Source organism: Oryctolagus cuniculus, chromosome 8 (assembly GCF_964237555.1).
Source record: "Oryctolagus cuniculus chromosome 8, mOryCun1.1, whole genome shotgun sequence".
NCBI classification, from domain to species: domain Eukaryota; kingdom Metazoa; phylum Chordata; class Mammalia; order Lagomorpha; family Leporidae; genus Oryctolagus; species Oryctolagus cuniculus.
Window position 1 is genome coordinate 49,118,940 of NC_091439.1, and position 8,769 is coordinate 49,127,708.

Sequence of the window (8,769 nt, forward strand, 5' to 3'; positions counted from 1 at the left end):
GCAGATGATATGATTCTTTATTTAGGGGACCAAAAGAACTCTACTAAGAGACTATTGGAACTCATAGAAGATTTTGGAAAAGTAGCAGGATATAAAATCAATGCACAAAAATCAACAGCCTTTGTATACACAAGCAATGCCATGGCTGAGAAAGAACTGCTAAAATCAATCCCATTCACAATAGCTACAAAAACAAATACCTTGGAATAAACTTAACCAAGGATGTGAAAGATCTCTACGATGAGAATTACAAAACCTTACAGAAAGAAATAGAAGAGGACATCAAAAACTAGGGAAAAATCTTCCATGCTCATGGATTGGAAGAATCAATATCATCAAAATGTCCATTCTCCCAAAGCAATTTTTAGATTCAATGTGATATCAATCAAAATACCAAAGCATTCTTCTCAGACGGGGAAGAAAATGATGTTGAAATTCATATGGAGGCACAGGCGACCTCAAATATCAAAATGAATCTTGTACAACAAAAACAAAGCCATAGACATCACAATACCAGATTTCAGGACATAATACAGGGCAGTTGTAATTAAAACAGCATGGTACTGGTACAGAAACAGATGGATAGATCAATGGAACAGAAAAGAAACACCAGAAATCAATCCAAACATCTACAGCCAACTTATATTTGATCAAGGATCTAAACCAATTCCTGGGGCAAAGACAGTCTATTCAAAAAATGGTGCTGGGAAAACTGGATTTCCACATGAAGAAGCATGAAGAAAGACCTCTACCTTACACCTTACACAAAAATCCAATCAACATGGATTAAAGATCTAAATCTATGGCCTTACACCATGAAATTATTAGAGAACATCGGAGAAACCCTGCAAAATATAGGCACAGACAAAGATTTCTTTGAAACAACCCCAGAAGCACAGGCAGTAAAAGCCAAAATTAACAATTGGGAGTATATCAAATTGATAAGTTTCTGTACTGCAAAAGAAACAGTCAGGAAAGTGAAGAGTCAACTGACAGAATGCGAAAAATATTTGAAAATTTTGCAACTGATAAACGATTAATAACAAAAATCTACAAAGAGATCAATAAACTCCACAACAACAAGACAAACAACCTACTTAAGAGATGGGCCAAGGACCTCAATAGACATTTTTCAAAAGAGGAAATCCAAATGGCCAACAGACAAATGAAAAAATGTTCAGGATCACTAGCCATCTGGGCAAAGCAAATCAAAACCACAATGAGGTTTTACCTCACCCCAGTTAGAATGGCTTATGTATAGAAATCAACTAACAGCAGCAGATGCTGGTGAGGATGTGGGGAAAAGGACACTAACCCACTGTTGGTGGGAATGCAAACTGGTCAAGCCACTATGGAAGTCAGTCTGGATATTCCTCAGAAACCTGAATATAGCCCTACCACTTGACCCAGACATCCCACTCATTGGAATTTACCCAAAGGAAATTAAATTGGCAAATAAAAGAGCCATCTGCACTTCAATGTTTATTGCAGCTCAATTCACAATAGCTAAGACATGGAATCAACCCAAATGCCCATCAGCAAAAGACTGGATAAAGATATTATGGAATATGACTTCTATAGAATACTATACAGCAGTAAAGAATGAAATACAGTCATTTGCACAAAATGGAGGAATCTCGAAAACATTATGCTGAGTGAAATAAGCCAGTCCCAAAGGGACAAATATCATATGTCCCCCCTGATCAGTGACAACTAACTGAACACCTAAAAGGAAACCTGTAGAATTGAAATGGACACTATGAGAAACAATGACTTGATCAGTCCTTGTCCTGACTGTCAAGGAACCACTTACTATTTTATTCCTTTTAGTACTTTTTTGTTATACTTAATACCATTGGTTGAACTCTTCAATTAACACACAATTATTCTTAAGGGGTTTAAATTTAACTGGAAATGATCCCTGTTAAATAAAAGAGTGGGAATAAGAGAGGGAGATGTACAGTTCAGCACATGCTCACCTGGACTTACCCCTAATAGTAGAGCTAGAAATAAGCCAGGGGATTCCAATTCAATCCCATCAAGGTGCAGTGTACCAATGCCATCTTACTAGTTAAAGTGATCAGTTTAAGTTCATAATTGATCAGAATGATAGGATTAAGTATCAAAGGGATCACATAAACAAGACTAGTGTCTGCAAATACTAACTGATAGAATAAAAAAGGGAGAGAATGATCCAACATGGGAAGTGGGATACACAAAAGACTCATAGAATGGCAGGTGTCCTAAACAGCATTCTGGCCTCAGAATCAGCCCTTAAGAACTTCAGATCTGGCTAAAAAGCATGCGAGAGTTTCTAAGACATGGAAAGCCAAGACACTTTGGCAAAAAAAAAAAAAATAAAATGACCTAAATGAAAGATCTCTGCGAGTGAGATCCCAATGGAAAGAACGGGCCATCAAAGATGGAGGTACCTTTCTATGAAGGAAGGAGAGACCTTCCACTTTGACTATGGCCTTGTCTTGTGCAAGAGGCTTCCATAGCCTTGGCAGCTCATGTCAAGAGCCTCAGGTGATTACTGACTTCATAAACAAGAGTATCAATTTTTAAATCAACGACAGGAGTCACTGTGCACCTACTCTACATGTAGGATCTCTGTTTTAATGTGTTGTACTATGCAAATTAATGGTAAAACTACAACCAAACAGTACTTTATAATTTGTGTATCTGTGTCGGTGCAAACTGTTGAAATCTTTACTTAGTATATACTAAGTTGGTTTTCTTTATATAAAGATAATTGAAAATGAATCTTGTTGAAGAATGGGATGGGAGAGGGAGTGGGAGATGTGATGGTTGCCAGTGGAGGGAGGTTATGGGGGGAAAAGCCGCTATAATCCAAAAGTTGTACTTTGGAAATTTATATTTATTAAATAAAAGTTGAAAAAAAAGTGACAGAAATCTCTTATAACCATACTATAGCTTTAATTTTATTATTTCTACTTAACAGCAAGTTTGATGATTCTTTTTATATTTTTAGAAACTATAGTTCTTTGTGACAGATAATCATTTGTTTTGCCACTGTCTGAAAAATAGCAATCAGGTAACTTTTAACAGGGTTCATTATGTGTGAAATTCCGTATGTTCCAATGATATTTAAAGTGGTACAGAAAAAATCATCTGTAGCCGAACTTGAGTACCTTTACCACTCATGATTCTTATTCATCATGTTATTAAAGACATTCAACTAAAAATCTTGCAAAATAGCTTCCATTTCAGAAAATAGTTTTTATTCCAATAAAAGTAATTTATATACTTGTCTTTGAGAGTTATTGGGCTACTTCTTAAAGAGGACACTTCTTGTATTAAACAAATGCTAGCATGCATTTTGAAATTTCATTATGAATAGGTATTATAGTTGTAATTATTAATAGCATATTGTATTATTTATTATAAGGATCATGAAGTTATCAACATACAAAGCACAATGGAATTTATCAATAATAACCCAAGACTTTTTATGCAGAAAATAATAAATGATAACACTCGTTTGTCCTTTATATTTTCCATGGTGGGGAAACCAGATTTTTTATTCATCAAATAAGAATGAAGTATGCCATCTTCCCTTTAATTAATATTTATTCCTAGTTATTGTCAAATAATTATATTCCAATGATGATGTAAAATATTATATTTCTTAAGTTGACACGTGTTCAAGTATTGTATTAGAATATCAGAACATAAAATATATGCAATAAAATATAAGTAACAGCTATCTCTCTGTCTGTCTTGGCAATTTATTTCAAAAAGAGGGAAATGTAAGAGAAAAATAACAAATAAAACTACTAAACATGTCTTTTTTCAAGCACAAGCACCACTTTACTTATAAAATGTTGTAACAATACATTTGGAGAAATGGTTTTTAATCTCATTAAAATGCTGCATTTCCTGTTTTACATTTGCCTTTGGCAATAATTGCAGCAACTTTGGAAGTTCAGAACTTCTTGGGGCCTACTTTCCATACTAAAATACATTTAATTTCACTTTGAAATTGTACCAAGTCAAGAATATACCCAAGAATACTTGATAGGTCCCAAGTATAGCTGCACTTAGATTGAGGGGCTAATTACAGATAAAGTGAAGAACTGCTAGGTAGAAATCAAAGTTCTACAGCTCTCTTCTATTTTTTTTTTTTTTTAAATTGAGGATAGGAAAAATCTGAAAATTCAGATAGGAACAAAATGAACTGAGGGAAAGAGGATATTTAATTAGAAGTCATCAGTAAATTATCAATAAAAGAATTGCCCAAGTTTCTTCATTAGCAGGAACACTCTTATGAAATTATTTTGCACAGAGACATTTGTTCTTTGTTCAATATTTTATAGAAGTATTTCTATATAGTAATTAATAAATGTTCTAGTGGGGGAAGAGAGAAATTAATACATGACTGAAAGATGGGGACAAATAAACCAGTGTTCTCCTTATTTGCTTCTTCTGCTAGCAGCAGTGAAGAAATAATAATAATCTACTTATTTGGTTCCCAAGAAGAAACTACAGAAGTCATCAATCATCAGGCACTGTGAAATAGATTTTGAAATGATTCAAAATTTTTCTGAAACACTTCCAGTAACTTTTCGCAGGTGTTCTTAATAGTGAAAATGCACCCATCTGTAAATGTTTACACACAAAGGTTATATAGGTGTATCAATAGATCCATAGATTCAAACATAGTCCAACTTTCTACAGACTCCCTATTTGTGCATAAACATGCGACTGATTCTATTTACAGTTTCTTACTGTATGTATTTTTCATGAATGAAACAACAAGAATGAAATGGCCCAATTGTCTGATATAATATTCGTTTGGACCAAATGATTAAACTATTATATATTTCTTAAAAGAGGATTTTATGAAAGTTATTGAAAACCTAAATTTCTAAATACTGTTGCTGACGATTTTTTGTATGGAGTTTCCCAATCATGGACATATCACTGAATGCTGTGACATCTGTAATCATTTCATACTGGATATTACAAAGTTACTTAACAAAGCTCAAGGATTAGTCTACAGCTTTTATAAAATATATGGAAGAAAAGTGTACACTCAGCTATAGAAGATATTTTGTTCATATCATCTTTGTCTCTCTCTTCATATTAAAACCAATCAACGGATATTTTAACTTACGCCAGCATTGCACATATCACTTAAAGCAAATATCTGGAATAAGGGTAAGTTTTAAAAAATTTATTTTCTAAATTCTATTTTATAAACTTCTATATGTGCATACATCAAAAAGTTCACAGAAAATGGAGTTAAAGAATATTTAGTGCAATTTTTAAATGTATGTAATTTTAAATAATGTATAGCCTTCATGACCTTTTGAAAATCTTTCACTTATATATTGAGTTTTACATCTCTGCTAATAATTTCAATGGGCAGTCAAAATTCACAAACCCTGTTCTAAATAGAGAAGGTAAAATTATTGAGAGAAATACAAAATAAATTAAATATCAAATTCAAACTAAAAAATTAAGCGGATTACAATAGCTATAAAACTAATGAAATTAAAGGTGGCAAAACATTTCATATTTTAATGAAAATGTATTTTTAAATAAAATACTTAAAGAGTATAAAATAAGCATGTTTAGATTCTCACAGTGAGCCAAAAGTAAAAAGAAAAAGTTAAAGTAATTTTAGGGAAGACAGAAAAAAACTTGTGTTACTGCACACCTTATTATGCTGTATCTATGGCTTACTTGACGCTTTTCTTTTTTTTTTAACTTATATTCATTTGAAATAGAGGGAGACAGATATCTCCCATCTGCTGGTGCATTCTCCAAATGCCCACAACAGACAGAGAAGGGACAGGCCAAAGCCAATATCTTGGAACTCAAACCAAATCTCCCAAGAACTTGAGCTATAAGTGTCGCTCCCCGTCTTCGTGGAGGAACGACACAGGACCCTGCACTGTTCTTTTGTCTGCTCGGCCCTTCCAGGGTTTGCTGCTGGTTCTTCCTGGGTTGGCTACTGTCCCTTCCACCTCCGTGGAAGGGCGGTTCCCCCTGCCGCTTTCCCCACTTCTGCGGGGGAGCGGCACACCGCCGGCCGGCTCTCTCGGGGGCTGCACAGGTGTTCCTTCAGATAGATGTTCCTCATGCATGTTGTCTCTCTCCTCCTTTATAGTCCTCTTCCGCCAATCCCAACTCGGCTGCCCACACGCCGAGTACGCTGCTCTCCTCCATTCAGGAGCAGGTCCTACAGTTTATTGGTTGAACTGGAGGCAGCTGTGTAGAAGCTGTTTCTCCCTTCTCAGCGCCATATTGTGGGAGAGCAGATGCATAGAATAAGTCTTAATTCCAGTAACTTAGTCTAGTCCGAGTTGCTCCCCACAATAAGCAGCTATGTCCCAGGTGTACATAATTAGCAGAAAATTGGACTACCAAAGGGCAGTGGCATTAAATTCCAGGCACAGGGATGTGGTTTGCCAGCAATCCAAGTGGCATCTTTACCACAACAAACATCTTCTCTGCTATAAACGAAAACTTCTCAATGAGGAGAAAAACTTAATTCTCCATAATTAATTCCATTTGGCAATAACATCCCAATTTTTACACCACATTTATCTGTTACAGTCAGTGAACAAATTTCAAACACATTTTAAATAAATTACAATCAAGATGTAATCCAATTAATATATATTACCATGAAAATCTGTATTACCATGTAAGTATAATATCTATGGTGTAACAGTTATATGAATATTAGCAAAAACATGATATTTTACTTACTTTTCGAAGAATTGTCAGCATTTTTTCTGTGAAAAGGTTATAGATCAGTAAACAGTAAAATCTCCTTTTGAGAGCCATAAAATTTTCTTAATATCATTTTTCAATTTTATTTCTTCACTTCATCTTAGTTACTAGGGTTAAATTAAAGATTTAGCAGACTATATTCATAGTATTATATTTATTTATATATTTCTAAAGATTTTGTGTTTATAACATCATTTTTTAGTTGAAAGGCAGAGAGAGAGAGAGAGAGAAAATGAATGGGTCTTCTATCCATTGGTTTATTCCCCAAATGCACACAACTGATAGTGCTGCTACTGGTGCTGGCTAAAGCCAGAAGACTGGAACTTGGTCTTGTTCTACCATATATATAGCAAGAACCAAACTACTTGAGTCATCAAAACTGTCTCTGAGAGTGTACATATTATTCCAGGGATCTGGAATCAGAATTAGAATCAGGATTGAACCCGGAGACTTCAATATGAAATTTGGGCATCCCAAGCAAAATTTTAATGTTACGACAAATTCTCACACCTATAGTTTTATATTTGAACACAGAAATCACGTATTCTAGCTCTGATGTGATTTCTGTAACTCAATCAAAGCAGATTATGCAGTATACAGAATTGCGTGGAAAATACTGCTTAAAAAATAATGGTGCAACTTACTGGTCAATATTGAAGGAAGAAGCCAAATTATATAAAACTAAATTTAAAACTAGTTCGTTGGACATCTTAGATATGGTCTGTTAACAGGTCTAATTCATAAAACTGAGCTCCAAGGGTTAACCAGACAATGTTGTACTTTGGTCTTGTCATTCTATTCTAATAACTGACAAGTTCTTTTACTGCTCTCAAAGCCCAGAACAATTTTATTGTCAAGACATGTTGATGTGCACAGGTGGAAGAGATGTAGACCACGCTTGAATAAACAAGTTTCTCTAAGTGACATATGCAAGTAAAACATATTTGTTTTAGTGTGCCAGTACTTTGCAAGAACAGGCAATTAAGCAAACCTAGACTCATTGCACCTGTGGCAGTGCTATTTCCAAATTCCTTAAACAGACATATGTGTCCAGAGTTTGAACTTCTCTTGAATTTGCATGTGCTAGCATGAAAAGTGAGACCCATGTACATATTGCTACAGTAATTTAAAGAACAGTTTACTATTCCAAGTAGTTTTCATTGCCTGCCTTTGCAGTTGTTGCTTTGTTTTGATTTTTCCCCAATGTAGCATCCTTGTTTTCCAGTGTTTCCCTTTGAATGCATGCTCCTTTGGGCTCAGAGATAGACATTTTTTTGTTGTTGTTAAGGAAAAATGTTCTGAACATCTTTTATGGAGAGTCTGTGTTACAAATGGTGTTTTTTAAAATAAATTTTTTCAGTGTATGTGTAGATGATCACAAATATTATGAAATATAGGAGTGTACCTCAAAAATGTAGAAAGTGCAGTTTAGTTTTCTTTTGGTGAAAAAATTTTTGAAATCTTATTATATTAATAGATTTCTTAAGATTCAGCTTTTTTTTTATTCCTGGAATAAAGTTTTAAAATTCCATAAAAGAACTTCGTAGATTTAAGTGATCTTTATGTGAGGCAAGAACCAGTTGTGTCATAACCTTCAGTGTATTTAGAAAAACAATTATTGATCACATCCAAGTCTTTAAACATCTGACATTATAAACTTTGTCCTGAAAAAGTCCAGCACACCCTTGATTTTACATGTATTCCAAGAAACAGCTAAGACATAGGCTAATTTTGAATTCATCAATAATGATTTAAATAAATTAGAAACTATTTCTCTCTGAGATAATGGTTTGCTCTAACAGATAGATGGGCCATATGGTGTGTCAGTGTCTATTTCCCCTTATTTCAATTTGTATAGTTGGATAAATAACTACAATATTTGCATTTCAAATGAAAGAAGAAAAGGAGAAAGGATGCTTCAGAATCTTCATTTGTATAATTCTGAAGAATTAGGTGCTTGCAGCGTTTCATCTCATGTACTATAGAGTAATACCTAATGGT